Source organism: Drosophila subpulchrella, unplaced genomic scaffold (genome assembly GCF_014743375.2).
Source record: "Drosophila subpulchrella strain 33 F10 #4 breed RU33 unplaced genomic scaffold, RU_Dsub_v1.1 Primary Assembly Seq238, whole genome shotgun sequence".
Classification (NCBI taxonomy): Eukaryota; Metazoa; Arthropoda; class Insecta; order Diptera; family Drosophilidae; genus Drosophila; species Drosophila subpulchrella.
Genome location: NW_023665549.1, coordinates 32 through 16,824, shown reverse-complemented (window position 1 = coordinate 16,824; position 16,793 = coordinate 32). Strand labels below are relative to the sequence as shown.

General features: G+C 33.3%; 3 non-coding genes across 3 annotated transcripts; all 3 read left to right on the top strand.

Moving 5' to 3' along the window:
• Nucleotides 1-3,696: 3,696 nt before the first annotated feature.
• On the top strand, nt 3,697-5,691 carry LOC119559368. Its single transcript, XR_005220757.1, has one exon. It is a non-coding gene; the product is annotated as a small subunit ribosomal RNA (ribosomal RNA).
• A 658-nt stretch (nt 5,692-6,349) lies between these two features.
• Nucleotides 6,350-6,528, top strand: LOC119559361. The gene has a single exon (XR_005220752.1). It is a non-coding gene; the product is annotated as a 5.8S ribosomal RNA (ribosomal RNA).
• Nucleotides 6,529-6,930: 402 nt separating this feature from the next.
• Nucleotides 6,931-10,900, top strand: LOC119559363. The gene has a single exon (XR_005220754.1). It is a non-coding gene; the product is annotated as a large subunit ribosomal RNA (ribosomal RNA).
• Nucleotides 10,901-16,793: the final 5,893 nt, after the last annotated feature.

The window sequence follows — 16,793 nt, the reverse complement described above, 5'->3', positions numbered from 1 at the left end:
TACAAAAGTAAAAAAAAATTATGTATAGAAAAATATACATATATTTATATAAGTGAATCGTATGGATATGGCTTATAGGTATAATACCTATAAGGCATAATAATGTATAACAAGTAAATATACATTGAAATGTGAATGCATTGTATGGATATGGCATATAAATGCCATATATATAGAAATAAATTGTATATCAATGATATAACAATTATAAACCTAGTGAGGGGCGGCACTAGTGAATGAATCGTATGGATATGGCTTATAGGTATAATACCTATAAGGCATAATAATGTATAATATAATAAATATACATTAAGATATGAATGGATTGTATAAATATGGCATAGAAATGCCATATACATAAGAATAAATGGTAGAATTTACCCATATATCACTGAAACACGATATATAAACCTAGTGATAGCTGGCACTAGTACTGTAAACAGGCACGCAATAGTGCGTGGGGTAAAAAACTACTATAGGGAGGTGGTCGTTGGCGGGCCCCTCCTCGTATTGGTCAAAACTTATGTTATGCATATGAATTTGTCAATACTATATAGAACGCCAAGCATATCCATATAAACTATGGATATGCATAGAAAACCATACAAAAGTAAAAAAAAATTATGTATAGAAAAAATATACATATATTTATATAAGTGAATCGTATGGATATGGCTTATAGGTATAATACCTATAAGGCATAATAATGTATAACAAGTAAATATACATTGAAATGTGAATGCATTGTATGGATATGGCATATAAATGCCATATATATAGAAATAAATTGTATATCAATGATATAACAATTATAAACCTAGTGAGGGGCGGCACTAGTGAATGAATCGTATGGATATGGCTTATAGGTATAATACCTATAAGGCATAATAATGTATAATATAATAAATATACATTAAGATATGAATGGATTGTATAAATATGGCATAGAAATGCCATATACATAAGAATAAATGGTAGAATTTACCCATATATCACTGAAACACGATATATAAACCTAGTGATAGCTGGCACTAGTACTGTAAACAGGCACGCAATAGTGCGTGGGGTAAAAAACTACTATAGGGAGGTGGTCGTTGGCGGGCCCCTCCTCGTATTGGTCAAAACTTATGTTATGCATATGAATTTGTCAATACTATATAGAACGCCAAGCATATCCATATAAACTATGGATATGCATAGAAAACCATACAAAAGTAAAAAAAAATTATGTATAGAAAAAATATACATATATTTATATAAGTGAATCGTATGGATATGGCTTATAGGTATAATACCTATAAGGCATAATAATGTATAACAAGTAAATATACATTGAAATGTGAATGCATTGTATGGATATGGCATATAAATGCCATATATATAGAAATAAATTGTATATCAATGATATAACAATTATAAACCTAGTGAGGGGCGGCACTAGTGAATGAATCGTATGGATATGGCTTATAGGTATAATACCTATAAGGCATAATAATGTATAATATAATAAATATACATTAAGATATGAATGGATTGTATAAATATGGCATAGAAATGCCATATACATAAGAATAAATGGTAGAATTTACCCATATATCACTGAAACACGATATATAAACCTAGTGATAGCTGGCACTAGTACTGTAAACAGGCACGCAATAGTGCGTGGGGTAAAAAACTACTATAGGGAGGTGGTCGTTGGCGGGCCCCTCCTCGTATTGGTCAAAACTTATGTTATGCATATGAATTTGTCAATACTATATAGAACGCCAAGCATATCCATATAAACTATGGATATGCATAGAAACCATACAAAAATAAAAAAAAATTATGTATAGAAAAATATACATATATTTATATAAGTGAATCGTATGGATATGGCTTATAGGTATAATACCTATAAGGCATAATAATGTATAACAAGTAAATATACATTGAAATGTGAATGCATTGTATGGATATGGCATATAAATGCCATATATATAGAAATAAATTGTATATCAATGATATAACAATTATAAACCTAGTGAGGGGCGGCACTAGTGAATGAATCGTATGGATATGGCTTATAGGTATAATACCTATAAGGCATAATAATGTATAATATAATAAATATACATTAAGATATGAATGGATTGTATAAATATGGCATAGAAATGCCATATACATAAGAATAAATGGTAGAATTTACCCATATATCACTGAAACACTGATATATAAACCTAGTGATAGCTGGCACTAGTACTGTAAACAGGCACGCAGTAGTGCGTGGGGTAAAAAACTACTATAGGGAGGTGGTCGTTGGCGGGCCCCTCCTCGTATTGGTCAAAACTTATGTTATGCGTAAACATATGATTTTGTCAATACTATAAAGAAAACTTGTTTTGTACATACAAAACTAAATGAATTATATGGATATTGAAAAATAAATGGCATTATATCCATATAATGAAAATATACTTGTATTCTCTTATTATAAGAGAGAATACCGTATAGTTGGTTGGCAAAGACAATTGAAAATACCCGAATTGCAGATGATGGGTTCAAAAACTACTATAGGGTGGTGTAGCAAATAATATGAAGATGATATATCCATATAATGGATATACACTAGTATTCTCTTATTATAATAGAGAATACCATATAAATGGTTGGCAAAGACAATTGAAAATACCCGAATTGAAGTTGACGGGTTCAAAAACTATTATAGGGTGATGTAGCAAATAAAATAATGAAGATATATCCATATAATGGAATTATATGTGTATTCTCTTATTATATGAGAGAGTACCAAACGGTTGATTGGCAAAGACAATTGAAAATACCCGAATTAAAGATATTGGGTCCAAAAACTACTATAGGATGGTCAATGGGCCGGCCATCTACTATTGACGTGACAAAATACTGTCTGTCGGTAGAGAAGATATTAATCCGTCAAATTTGTTTCTTTATTCATTTATGAATATGAGACTTGGCTCCACGGTTAATATTTTAAGCCCAAAGATAATAATGTTGAAACAAAGGCCAAGGTTTCTATTATACATAGAATAACAAATTGTTTCCGAACTTTATCGTTAATCCAAATAAATAATTACAATTGAGGCAGGCTAATAATGATATATATTTTGTATTGATAATCTTGATATATATGTATATTGGTCTGCCATTATCACATACTGAGTTATGTGATAATTCCCTGCGGGGATAAATTAAAAGAGGTGTCCCTATATTAAAAGAAAATAATATATATATATATTATTTTTTCTAACGTACATATCATATATGCGCTCGGTTTTATATTATATATTACCAAAGAGTCTTATATGAATATATACAGATAAATTTTAAATTTATCATCAAAATACAAATGATTTAATTCAATATTTTATATTGGTTAAACAAAAATTGTACATGTGTGGATACAATAATGACGTATGTCGAACAAAAAAGATATTTTAGAATGAAATATGCAAATATAAAGAAAATTATTACGTATTACGAAAAAAAATATTGTGTTTTTAACATCAATAATTAAAAAACTTGTTATTATTAGTGGCGGAACAAGTATATATTGTGAAAACAACAAACGTATACGAATGCTATATAAAAATGGCCGTATTCGATAGAAAACAATCTATAAAATTTATATTGCTAATTTCTATTCAAAAATATGAATGAAATATGAATAAAAACATTATTCTGGTTGATCCTGCCAGTAGTTATATGCTTGTCTCAAAGATTAAGCCATGCATGTCTAAGTACACACGAATTAAAAGTGAAACCGCAAAAGGCTCATTATATCAGTTATGGTTCCTTAGATCGTTAACAGTTACTTGGATAACTGTGGTAATTCTAGAGCTAATACATGCAATTAAAACATGAACCTTATGGGACATGTGCTTTTATTAGGCTAAAACCAAGCGATCGCAAGATCGTTATATTGGTTGAACTCTAGATAACATGCAGATCGTATGGTCTTGTACCGACGACAGATCTTTCAAATGTCTGCCCTATCAACTTTTGATGGTAGTATCTAGGACTACCATGGTTGCAACGGGTAACGGGGAATCAGGGTTCGATTCCGGAGAGGGAGCCTGAGAAACGGCTACCACATCTAAGGAAGGCAGCAGGCGCGTAAATTACCCACTCCCAGCTCGGGGAGGTAGTGACGAAAAATAACAATACAGGACTCATATCCGAGGCCCTGTAATTGGAATGAGTACACTTTAAATCCTTTAACAAGGACCAATTGGAGGGCAAGTCTGGTGCCAGCAGCCGCGGTAATTCCAGCTCCAATAGCGTATATTAAAGTTGTTGCGGTTAAAACGTTCGTAGTTGAACTTGTGCTTCATACGGGTAGTACAACTTACAATTGTGGTTAGTACTATACCTTTATGTATGTAAGCGTATTACCGGTGGAGTTCTTACATGTGCTTAGATACTTGTATTTTTTCATATGTTCCTCCTATTTAAAAACCTGCATTAGTGCTCTTAAACGAGTGTTATTGTGGGCCGGTACAATTACTTTGAACAAATTAGAGTGCTTAAAGCAGGCTTCAAATGCCTGAATATTCTGTGCATGGGATAATGAAATAAGACCTCTGTTCTGCTTTCATTGGTTTTCAGATCAAGAGGTAATGATTAATAGAAGCAGTTTGGGGGCATTAGTATTACGACGCGAGAGGTGAAATTCTTGGACCGTCGTAAGACTAACTTAAGCGAAAGCATTTGCCAAAGATGTTTTCATTAATCAAGAACGAAAGTTAGAGGTTCGAAGGCGATCAGATACCGCCCTAGTTCTAACCATAAACGATGCCAGCTAGCAATTGGGTGTAGCTACTTTTATGGCTCTCTCAGTCGCTTCCCGGGAAACCAAAGCTTTTGGGCTCCGGGGGAAGTATGGTTGCAAAGCTGAAACTTAAAGGAATTGACGGAAGGGCACCACCAGGAGTGGAGCCTGCGGCTTAATTTGACTCAACACGGGAAAACTTACCAGGTCCGAACATAAGTGTGTAAGACAGATTGATAGCTCTTTCTCGAATCTATGGGTGGTGGTGCATGGCCGTTCTTAGTTCGTGGAGTGATTTGTCTGGTTAATTCCGATAACGAACGAGACTCAAATATATTAAATAGATATCTTCAGGATTATGGTGTTGAAGCTTATATAGCCTTCATTCATGGTGGCAGTAAAATGTTTATTGTGTTTGAATGTGTTTATATAAGTGGAGCCGTACCTGTTGGTTTGTCCCATTATAAGGACACTAGCTTCTTAAATGGACAAATTGCGTCTAGCAATAATGAGATTGAGCAATAACAGGTCTGTGATGCCCTTAGATGTCCTGGGCTGCACGCGCGCTACAATGAAAGTATCAACGTGTATTTCCTAGACCGAGAGGTCCGGGTAAACCGCTGAACCACTTTCATGCTTGGGATTGTGAACTGAAACTGTTCACATGAACTTGGAATTCCCAGTAAGTGTGAGTCATTAACTCGCATTGATTACGTCCCTGCCCTTTGTACACACCGCCCGTCGCTACTACCGATTGAATTATTTAGTGAGGTCTCCGGACGTGATCACTGTGACGCCTTGTGTGTTACGGTTGTTTCGCAAAAGTTGACCGAACTTGATTATTTAGAGGAAGTAAAAGTCGTAACAAGGTTTCCGTAGGTGAACCTGCGGAAGGATCATTATTGTTTAATATCCTTACCGTTAATAAAAAAATTTGTTTTTATTATAATAATATAATATATTATAGTAATACAAATAAAATATAAATTGCCAAAAATATGATCTTTTATAGATCAAATATAAAATTTCGAACAAGCAAATCGAAATAATAATTGTAATAATAAATATATTATTGCATTAAATAAGAGATAAATAAATAAGCAAAAGCAAACAAATAACAAATTCGAACAAGCAAATCGAAATTATTAAATTTATTTAATATTATTATTATATTGTATATTAAATGCAATTAATTAATAAAACACTGTGTGTATATGGACCATAATATACACGCGTTGCGATATGTATTGTTCATCTCAGTTATGCGCATACATTGGATAATGCAACAACCTAAAATGTACAATGTTGTACCTGATTATTACAGGTTAATGTTTTATATAAATTTCAATATATATCGCTAAAAAAAGTATTAATACCGTAAATGCCATTTAAAAAATACTTGATATATTATTGGTTATATGAAACTAAGACATTTCGCAGCATTCGTTTTAGGTATAAAAATCAATTTATTGAAGGAATTGATATATGCCAGTAAAATGGTGTATTTTTAATTTCTTTCAATAAAAACATATATGACAAAATTACCAAACCAATATATAAAACTCTAAGCGGTGGATCACTCGGCTCATGGGTCGATGAAGAACGCAGCAAACTGTGCGTCATCGTGTGAACTGCAGGACACATGAACATCGACATTTTGAACGCATATCGCAGTCCATGCTGTTATGTACTTTAATTAATTTTATAGTGCTGCTTGGACTACATATGGTTGAGGGTTGTAAGGACTATGCTAATTAAGTTGTTTATATAAATTTTATAATGAAATTTTATAAGCATATGGTATATTATTGGATAATAATAATTTAATTATTATATTATTCATAATATTAACAAATATATGAAAAACATTATCTCACATTAGTAAATAATTTGAATGTGAAAAACGAAGAGAAATATTTTCTTTTTCAATCAAATAATACTGAGAAATGTCTAGCATAAAAAATTTATCTAGAATTGTCTCTTATTAAAGATTAGTAAATAGAAAGCCGTTGACAATATTATTATTCTTCGTTGATTCGTTAGACCAAACAAATGCCATACAAATATATAAAATATATAACGAATTTAATAAAATGTTTTATCATTATATATAAAGAATTAATTGCAAAAAAAGTTATACACAACCTCAACTCATATGGGACTACCCCCTGAATTTAAGCATATTAATTAGGGGAGGAAAAGAAACTAACCAGGATTTTCTTAGTAGCGGCGAGCGAAAAGAAATCAGTTCAGCACTAAGTCACTTTGTCTATATGGCAAATGTGAGATGCAGTGTATGGAGCGTCAATATTCTAGTATGAGAAATTAACGATTTAAGTCCTTCTTAAATGAGGCCATTTACCCATAGAGGGTGCCAGGCCCGTATAACGTTAATGATTACTAGATGATGTTTCCAAAGAGTCGTGTTGCTTGATAGTGCAGCACTAAGTGGGTGGTAAACTCCATCTAAACTAAATATAACCATGAGACCGATAGTAAACAAGTACCGTGAGGGAAAGTTGAAAAGAACTCTGAATAGAGAGTTAAACAGTACGTGAAACTGCTTAGAGGTTAAGCCCGATGAACCTGAATATCCGTTATGGAAAATTCATCATTAAAATTGTAATATTTAAACAATATTATGATAATAGTGTGCATTTTTTCCATATAAGGACATTGTAATCTATTAGCATACAAAATTTATCATAAAATATAACTTATAGTTTATTCAAATTAATTTGCTTGCATTTTAACACAGAATAAATGTTATTAATTTGATAAAGTGCTGATAGATTTATATGAATACAGTGCGTTAATTTTTCGGAATTATATAATGGCATAATTATCATTGATTTTTGTGTTTATTATATGCACTTGTATGATTAACAATGCGAAAGATTCAGGATACCTTCGGGACCCGTCTTGAAACACGGACCAAGGAGTCTAACATATGTGCAAGTTATTGGGATATAAACCTAATAGCGTAATTAACTTGACTAATAATGGGATTAGTTTTTTAACTATTTATAGCTAATTAACACAATCCCGGGGCGTTCTATATAGTTATGTATAATGATATTTATATTATTTATGCCTCTAACTGGAACGTACCTTGAGCATATATGCTGTGACCCGAAAGATGGTGAACTATACTTGATCAGGTTGAAGTCAGGGGAAACCCTGATGGAAGACCGAAACAGTTCTGACGTGCAAATCGATTGTCAGAATTGAGTATAGGGGCGAAAGACCAATCGAACCATCTAGTAGCTGGTTCCTTCCGAAGTTTCCCTCAGGATAGCTGGTGCATTTTAATGTTATATAAAATAATCTTATCTGGTAAAGCGAATGATTAGAGGCCTTAGGGTCGAAACGATCTTAACCTATTCTCAAACTTTAAATGGGTAAGAACCTTAACTTTCTTGATATGAAGTTCAAGGTTATGATATAATGTGCCCAGTGGGCCACTTTTGGTAAGCAGAACTGGCGCTGTGGGATGAACCAAACGTAATGTTACGGTGCCCAAATTAACAACTCATGCAGATACCATGAAAGGCGTTGGTTGCTTAAAACAGCAGGACGGTGATCATGGAAGTCGAAATCCGCTAAGGAGTGTGTAACAACTCACCTGCCGAAGCAACTAGCCCTTAAAATGGATGGCGCTTAAGTTGTATACCTATACATTACCGCTAAAGTAGATGATTTATATTACTTGTGATATAAATTTTGAAACTTTAGTGAGTAGGAAGGTACAATGGTATGCGTAGAAGTGTTTGGCGTAAGCCTGCATGGAGCTGCCATTGGTACAGATCTTGGTGGTAGTAGCAAATAATCGAATGAGACCTTGGAGGACTGAAGTGGAGAAGGGTTTCGTGTGAACAGTGGTTGATCACGAGTTAGTCGGTCCTAAGTTCAAGGCGAAAGCCGAAAATTTTCAAGTAAAACACAAATGCCATACAAATATAATTATATTATATAAATCAAGCTAATTAATATACTTGAATAATTTTGAACGAAAGGGAATACGGTTCCAATTCCGTAACCTGTTGAGTATCCGTTTGTTATTAAATATGGGCCTCGTGCTCATCCTGGCAACAGGAACGACCATAAAGAAGCCGTCGAGAGATATCGGAAGAGTTTTCTTTTCTGTTTTATAGCCGTACTACCATGGAAGTCTTTCGCAGAGAGATATGGTAGATGGGCTAGAAGAGCATGACATATACTGTTGTGTCGATATTTTCTCCTCGGACCTTGAAAATTTATGGTGGGGACACGCAAACTTCTCAACAGGCCGTACCAATATCCGCAGCTGGTCTCCAAGGTGAAGAGTCTCTAGTCGATAGAATAATGTAGGTAAGGGAAGTCGGCAAATTAGATCCGTAACTTCGGGATAAGGATTGGCTCTGAAGATTGAGATAGTCGGGCTTGATTGGGAAACAATAACATGGTTTATGTGCTCGTTCTGGGTAAATAGAGTGTCTGGCATTTATGTTGGTCACTTGTTCCCCGGATAGTTTAGTTACGTAGCCAATTGTGGAACTTTCTTGCTAAAATTTTTAAGAATACTAATTGGGTTAAACCAATTAGTTCTTATTAATTATAACGATTATCAATTAACAATCAATTCAGAACTGGCACGGACTTGGGGAATCCGACTGTCTAATTAAAACAAAGCATTGTGATGGCCCTAGCGGGTGTTGACACAATGTGATTTCTGCCCAGTGCTCTGAATGTCAAAGTGAAGAAATTCAAGTAAGCGCGGGTCAACGGCGGGAGTAACTATGACTCTCTTAAGGTAGCCAAATGCCTCGTCATCTAATTAGTGACGCGCATGAATGGATTAACGAGATTCCTACTGTCCCTATCTACTATCTAGCGAAACCACAGCCAAGGGAACGGGCTTGGAATAATTAGCGGGGAAAGAAGACCCTTTTGAGCTTGACTCTAATCTGGCAGTGTAAGGAGACATAAGAGGTGTAGAATAAGTGGGAGATATTAGACTTCGGTTTGGTATCGCCAATGAAATACCACTACTCTTATTGTTTCCTTACTTACTTGATTAAATGGAACGTGTATCATTTCCTAGCCATTATACGGATATATTTATTATATCTTATGGTATTGGGTTTTGATGCAAGCTTCTTGATCAAAGTATCACGAGTTTGTTATATAATCGCAAACAAATTCTTTAATAAAACGGTGCATTTATGTATTTTTGATTTGAAAATTTGGTATAACTCCAATTACTCAGGTATGATCCAATTCAAGGACATTGCCAGGTAGGGAGTTTGACTGGGGCGGTACATCTCTCAAATAATAACGGAGGTGTCCCAAGGCCAGCTCAGTGCGGACAGAAACCACACATAGAGCAAAAGGGCAAATGCTGACTTGATCTCGGTGTTCAGTACACACAGGGACAGCAAAAGCTCGGCCTATCGATCCTTTTGGTTTAAAGAGTTTTTAACAAGAGGTGTCAGAAAAGTTACCATAGGGATAACTGGCTTGTGGCGGCCAAGCGTTCATAGCGACGTCGCTTTTTGATCCTTCGATGTCGGCTCTTCCTATCATTGTGAAGCAAAATTCACCAAGCGTTGGATTGTTCACCCATGCAAGGGAACGTGAGCTGGGTTTAGACCGTCGTGAGACAGGTTAGTTTTACCCTACTAATGACAAAACGTTGTTGCGACAGCATTCCTGCGTAGTACGAGAGGAACCGCAGGTACGGACCAATGGCACAATACTTGTTCGAGCGAACAGTGGTATGACGCTACGTCCGTTGGATTATGCCTGAACGCCTCTAAGGTCGTATCCGTGCTGGACTGCAATGATAAATAAGGGGCAATTTGCATTGTATGGCTTCTAAACCATTTAAAGTTTATAATTTACTTTATAAACGACAATGGATGTGATGCCAATGTAATTTGTAACATAGTAAATTGGGAGGATCTTTGATCACCTGATGCCGCGCTAGTTACATATAAAAGCATTATTTAATACAATGACAAAGCCTAGAATCAATTGTAAACGACTTTTGTAACAGGCAAGGTGTTGTAAGTGGTTGAGCAGCTGCCATACTGCGATCCACTGAAGCTTATCCTTTGCTTGATGATTCGATAATAAAGATGTTGCAAGCGGGCATAATCATTATGCTTGCTTGCAGCATCGCACGCCACTTTGTTTGTGGTGTGTAAGGTAGGGAAGAAGAAATATAAAAGACCTAAATTGGAAACATCAATATATAAGTAAATATTGAACAAACAAAATGTATCGTCATCTTATTAGTGACGCGATGATAAAGTGGCAAACATATTCCATGTATAAATATTCCTATGGTATTAAAATTCAAGTAAAGAGGACATATATAAAAGTTTGTATATATGGTTCATTCAATGGTAGCAGCGGTTGGTTGGTTGGTGTCTGCTCCTCTTATTGTTCAAAACTTATGTTATGGTAGCAAGTCTATATCGTCATATTATTAGTGACGCGAAAAAGTAGTGGCAAAACATATTCCATGTATAAATAAATATTCCTATGGTATTGAAATTCAAGTAAAGAGGCCATTCAAGTAAAGAGGACTTATATAAATATAAGTATATATAATGGTAGCAGCGCGGTTGGTTGGTTGGTGTGTCTGCTCCTCTTATTGTTCAAAACTTATGTTATGGTAGCAAGACTGTATCGTCATATTATTAGTGACGCGAAAAAGTAGTGGCAAAACATATTCCATGTATAAATATTCCTATGGTATTGAAATTCAACTAAAGAGGACATATAAAATTACTATCAATGGTAGCAGTGGTTGGTTGGTTGGTGGTTGGTTGGCGGCTGCTCCTATTATTGTTCAAGACTTATGTTATGGTAGCAAGTCTGTATCGTCATATTAATTATTAGTGACGCGAAAAAGTAGTGGAAATCATATTCCATGTATAAATAGATTCCTATGGTAATGAAATTTTCAAGTAAAGAGAGGACCATTCAAGTAAGAGGACATATAAAAAGTAAGTATATGTTCCTCCAATGGTAGCAGTGGTTGGTTGGTTGGCGGCTGATCCTCTTATTGTTCAAAACTTATTTTATCAATATGAGTTTGGCAATACAATAAAGAAGACCAATCTAATCCATATAAAACTAAATGTATTATATGGATATGCTTAGGAAACCCATATATTCATAAAAAAAAATTATGTATAGAAAATTATACATATATCTTTTATATAAATGAATCGTATGGATATCGCCTTATGGTAGGTATAATAACTTTTTAAGGCATAATAATGTATAATATAGAAAATATACATTGAAATATAAATGCATTTTTATAGATATGGCGGCATATAAGTGCCATATACACAAGAATAAATAATAGAATTTACCAATATATAATTAAAATGAGATATATAAACCTAGTGAGGGGCTGCACTAGTATATGAATCGTATGGATATGGCTTATAGGTATAATACCTATAAGGCATAATAATGTATAATATAATAAATATAAATTAAGATATGAATGAATTATATAAATATGGCATAGAAATGCCATATACATACATAAGAATAAATGGTAGAATTTACCCATATATCACTGAAACACGATATATAAACCTAATGATAGCTGGCACTAGTACTGTAAACATGCACGCAATAGTGCGTGGGGTAAAAAACTACTATAGGGAGGTGGTCGTTGGCGGGCCCCTCCTCGTATTGGTCAAAACTTATGTTATGCATATGAATTTGTCAATACTATATAGAACGCCAAGCATATCCATATAAACTATGGATATGCATAGAAATCCATACAAAAGTAAAAAAAAATTATGTATAGAAAAATATACATATATTTATATAAGTGAATCGTATGGATATGGCTTATAGGTATAATACCTATAAGGCATAATAATGTATAACAAGTAAATATACATTGAAATGTGAATGCATTGTATGGATATGGCATATAAATGCCATATATATAGAAATAAATTGTATATCAATGATATAACAATTATAAACCTAGTGAGGGGCGGCACTAGTGAATGAATCGTATGGATATGGCTTATAGGTATAATACCTATAAGGCATAATAATGTATAATATAATAAATATACATTAAGATATGAATGGATTGTATAAATATGGCATAGAAATGCCATATACATAAGAATAAATGGTAGAATTTACCCATATATCACTGAAACACGATATATAAACCTAGTGATAGCTGGCACTAGTACTGTAAACAGGCACGCAATAGTGCGTGGGGTAAAAAACTACTATAGGGAGGTGGTCGTTGGCGGGCCCCTCCTCGTATTGGTCAAAACTTATGTTATGCATATGAATTTGTCAATACTATATAGAACGCCAAGCATATCCATATAAACTATGGATATGCATAGAAATCCATACAAAAGTAAAAAAAAATTATGTATAGAAAAATATACATATATTTATATAAGTGAATCGTATGGATATGGCTTATAGGTATAATACCTATAAGGCATAATAATGTATAACAAGTAAATATACATTGAAATGTGAATGCATTGTATGGATATGGCATATAAATGCCATATATATAGAAATAAATTGTATATCAATGATATAACAATTATAAACCTAGTGAGGGGCGGCACTAGTGAATGAATCGTATGGATATGGCTTATAGGTATAATACCTATAAGGCATAATAATGTATAATATAATAAATATACATTAAGATATGAATGGATTGTATAAATATGGCATAGAAATGCCATATACATAAGAATAAATGGTAGAATTTACCCATATATCACTGAAACACGATATATAAACCTAGTGATAGCTGGCACTAGTACTGTAAACAGGCACGCAATAGTGCGTGGGGTAAAAAACTACTATAGGGAGGTGGTCGTTGGCGGGCCCCTCCTCGTATTGGTCAAAACTTATGTTATGCATATGAATTTGTCAATACTATATAGAACGCCAAGCATATCCATATAAACTATGGATATGCATAGAAAACCATACAAAAGTAAAAAAAAATTATGTATAGAAAAATATACATATATTTATATAAGTGAATCGTATGGATATGGCTTATAGGTATAATACCTATAAGGCATAATAATGTATAACAAGTAAATATACATTGAAATGTGAATGCATTGTATGGATATGGCATATAAATGCCATATATATAGAAATAAATTGTATATCAATGATATAACAATTATAAACCTAGTGAGGGGCGGCACTAGTGAATGAATCGTATGGATATGGCTTATAGGTATAATACCTATAAGGCATAATAATGTATAATATAATAAATATACATTAAGATATGAATGGATTGTATAAATATGGCATAGAAATGCCATATACATAAGAATAAATGGTAGAATTTACCCATATATCACTGAAACACGATATATAAACCTAGTGATAGCTGGCACTAGTACTGTAAACAGGCACGCAATAGTGCGTGGGGTAAAAAACTACTATAGGGAGGTGGTCGTTGGCGGGCCCCTCCTCGTATTGGTCAAAACTTATGTTATGCATATGAATTTGTCAATACTATATAGAACGCCAAGCATATCCATATAAACTATGGATATGCATAGAAAACCATACAAAAGTAAAAAAAATTATGTATAGAAAAATATACATATATTATATAAGTGAATCGTATGGATATGGCTTATAGGTATAATACCTATAAGGCATAATAATGTATAACAAGTAAATATACATTGAAATGTGAATGCATTGTATGGATATGGCATATAAATGCCATATATATAGAAATAAATTGTATATCAATGATATAACAATTATAAACCTAGTGAGGGGCGGCACTAGTGAATGAATCGTATGGATATGGCTTATAGGTATAATACCTATAAGGCATAATAATGTATAATATAATAAATATACATTAAGATATGAATGGATTGTATAAATATGGCATAGAAATGCCATATACATAAGAATAAATGGTAGAATTTACCCATATATCACTGAAACACGATATATAAACCTAGTGATAGCTGGCACTAGTACTGTAAACAGGCACGCAATAGTGCGTGGGGTAAAAAACTACTATAGGGAGGTGGTCGTTGGCGGGCCCCTCCTCGTATTGGTCAAAACTTATGTTATGCATATGAATTTGTCAATACTATATAGAACGCCAAGCATATCCATATAAACTATGGATATGCATAGAAAACCATACAAAAGTAAAAAAAAATTATGTATAGAAAAAATATACATATATTTATATAAGTGAATCGTATGGATATGGCTTATAGGTATAATACCTATAAGGCATTAATAATGTATAACAAGTAAATATACATTGAAATGTGAATGCATTGTATGGATATGGCATATAAATGCCATATATATAGAAATAAATTGTATATCAATGATATAACAATTATAAACCTAGTGAGGGGCGGCACTAGTGAATGAATCGTATGGATATGGCTTATAGGTATAATACCTATAAGGCATAATAATGTATAATATAATAAATATACATTAAGATATGAATGGATTGTATAAATATGGCATAGAAATGCCATATACATAAGAATAAATGGTAGAATTTACCCATATATCACTGAAACACGATATATAAACCTAGTGATAGCTGGCACTAGTACTGTAAACAGGCACGCAATAGTGCGTGGGGTAAAAAACTACTATAGGGAGGTGGTCGTTGGCGGGCCCCTCCTCGTATTGGTCAAAACTTATGTTATGCATATGAATTTGTCAATACTATATAGAACGCCAAGCATATCCATATAAACTATGGATATGCATAGAAAACCATACAAAAGTAAAAAAAAATTATGTATAGAAAAATATACATATATTTATATAAGTGAATCGTATGGATATGGCTTATAGGTATAATACCTATAAGGCATAATAATGTATAACAAGTAAATATACATTGAAATGTGAATGCATTGTATGGATATGGCATATAAATGCCATATATATAGAAATAAATTGTATATCAATGATATAACAATTATAAACCTAGTGAGGGGCGGCACTAGTGAATGAATCGTATGGATATGGCTTATAGGTATAATACCTATAAGGCATAATAATGTATAATATAATAAATATACATTAAGATATGAATGGATTGTATAAATATGGCATAGAAATGCCATATACATAAGAATAAATGGTAGAATTTACCCATATATCACTGAAACACGATATATAAACCTAGTGATAGCTGGCACTAGTACTGTAAACAGGCACGCAATAGTGCGTGGGGTAAAAAACTACTATAGGGAGGTGGTCGTTGGCGGGCCCCTCCTCGTATTGGTCAAAACTTATGTTATGCATATGAATTTGTCAATACTATATAGAACGCCAAGCATATCCATATAAACTATGGATATGCATAGAAAATCCATACAAAAGTAAAAAAAAATTATGTATAGAAAAATATACATATATTTATATAAGTGAATCGTATGGATATGGCTTATAGGTATAATACCTATAAGGCATAATAATGTATAACAAGTAAATATACATTGAAATGTGAATGCATTGTATGGATATGGCATATAAATGCCATATATATAGAAATAAATTGTATATCAATGATATAACAATTATAAACCTAGTGAGGGGCGGCACTAGTGAATGAATCGTATGGATATGGCTTATAGGTATAATACCTATAAGGCATAATAATGTATAATATAATAAATATACATTAAGATATGAATGGATTGTATAAATATGGCATAGAAATGCCATATACATAAGAATAAATGGTAGAATTTACCCATATATCACTGAAACACGATATATAAACCTAGTGATAGCTGGCACTAGTACTGTAAACAGGCACGCAATAGTGCGTGGGGTAAAAAACTACTATAGGGAGGTGGTCGTTGGCGGGCCCCTCCTCGTATTGGTCAAAACTTATGTTATGCATATGAATTTGTCAATACTATATAGAACGCCAAGCATATCCATATAAACTATGGATATG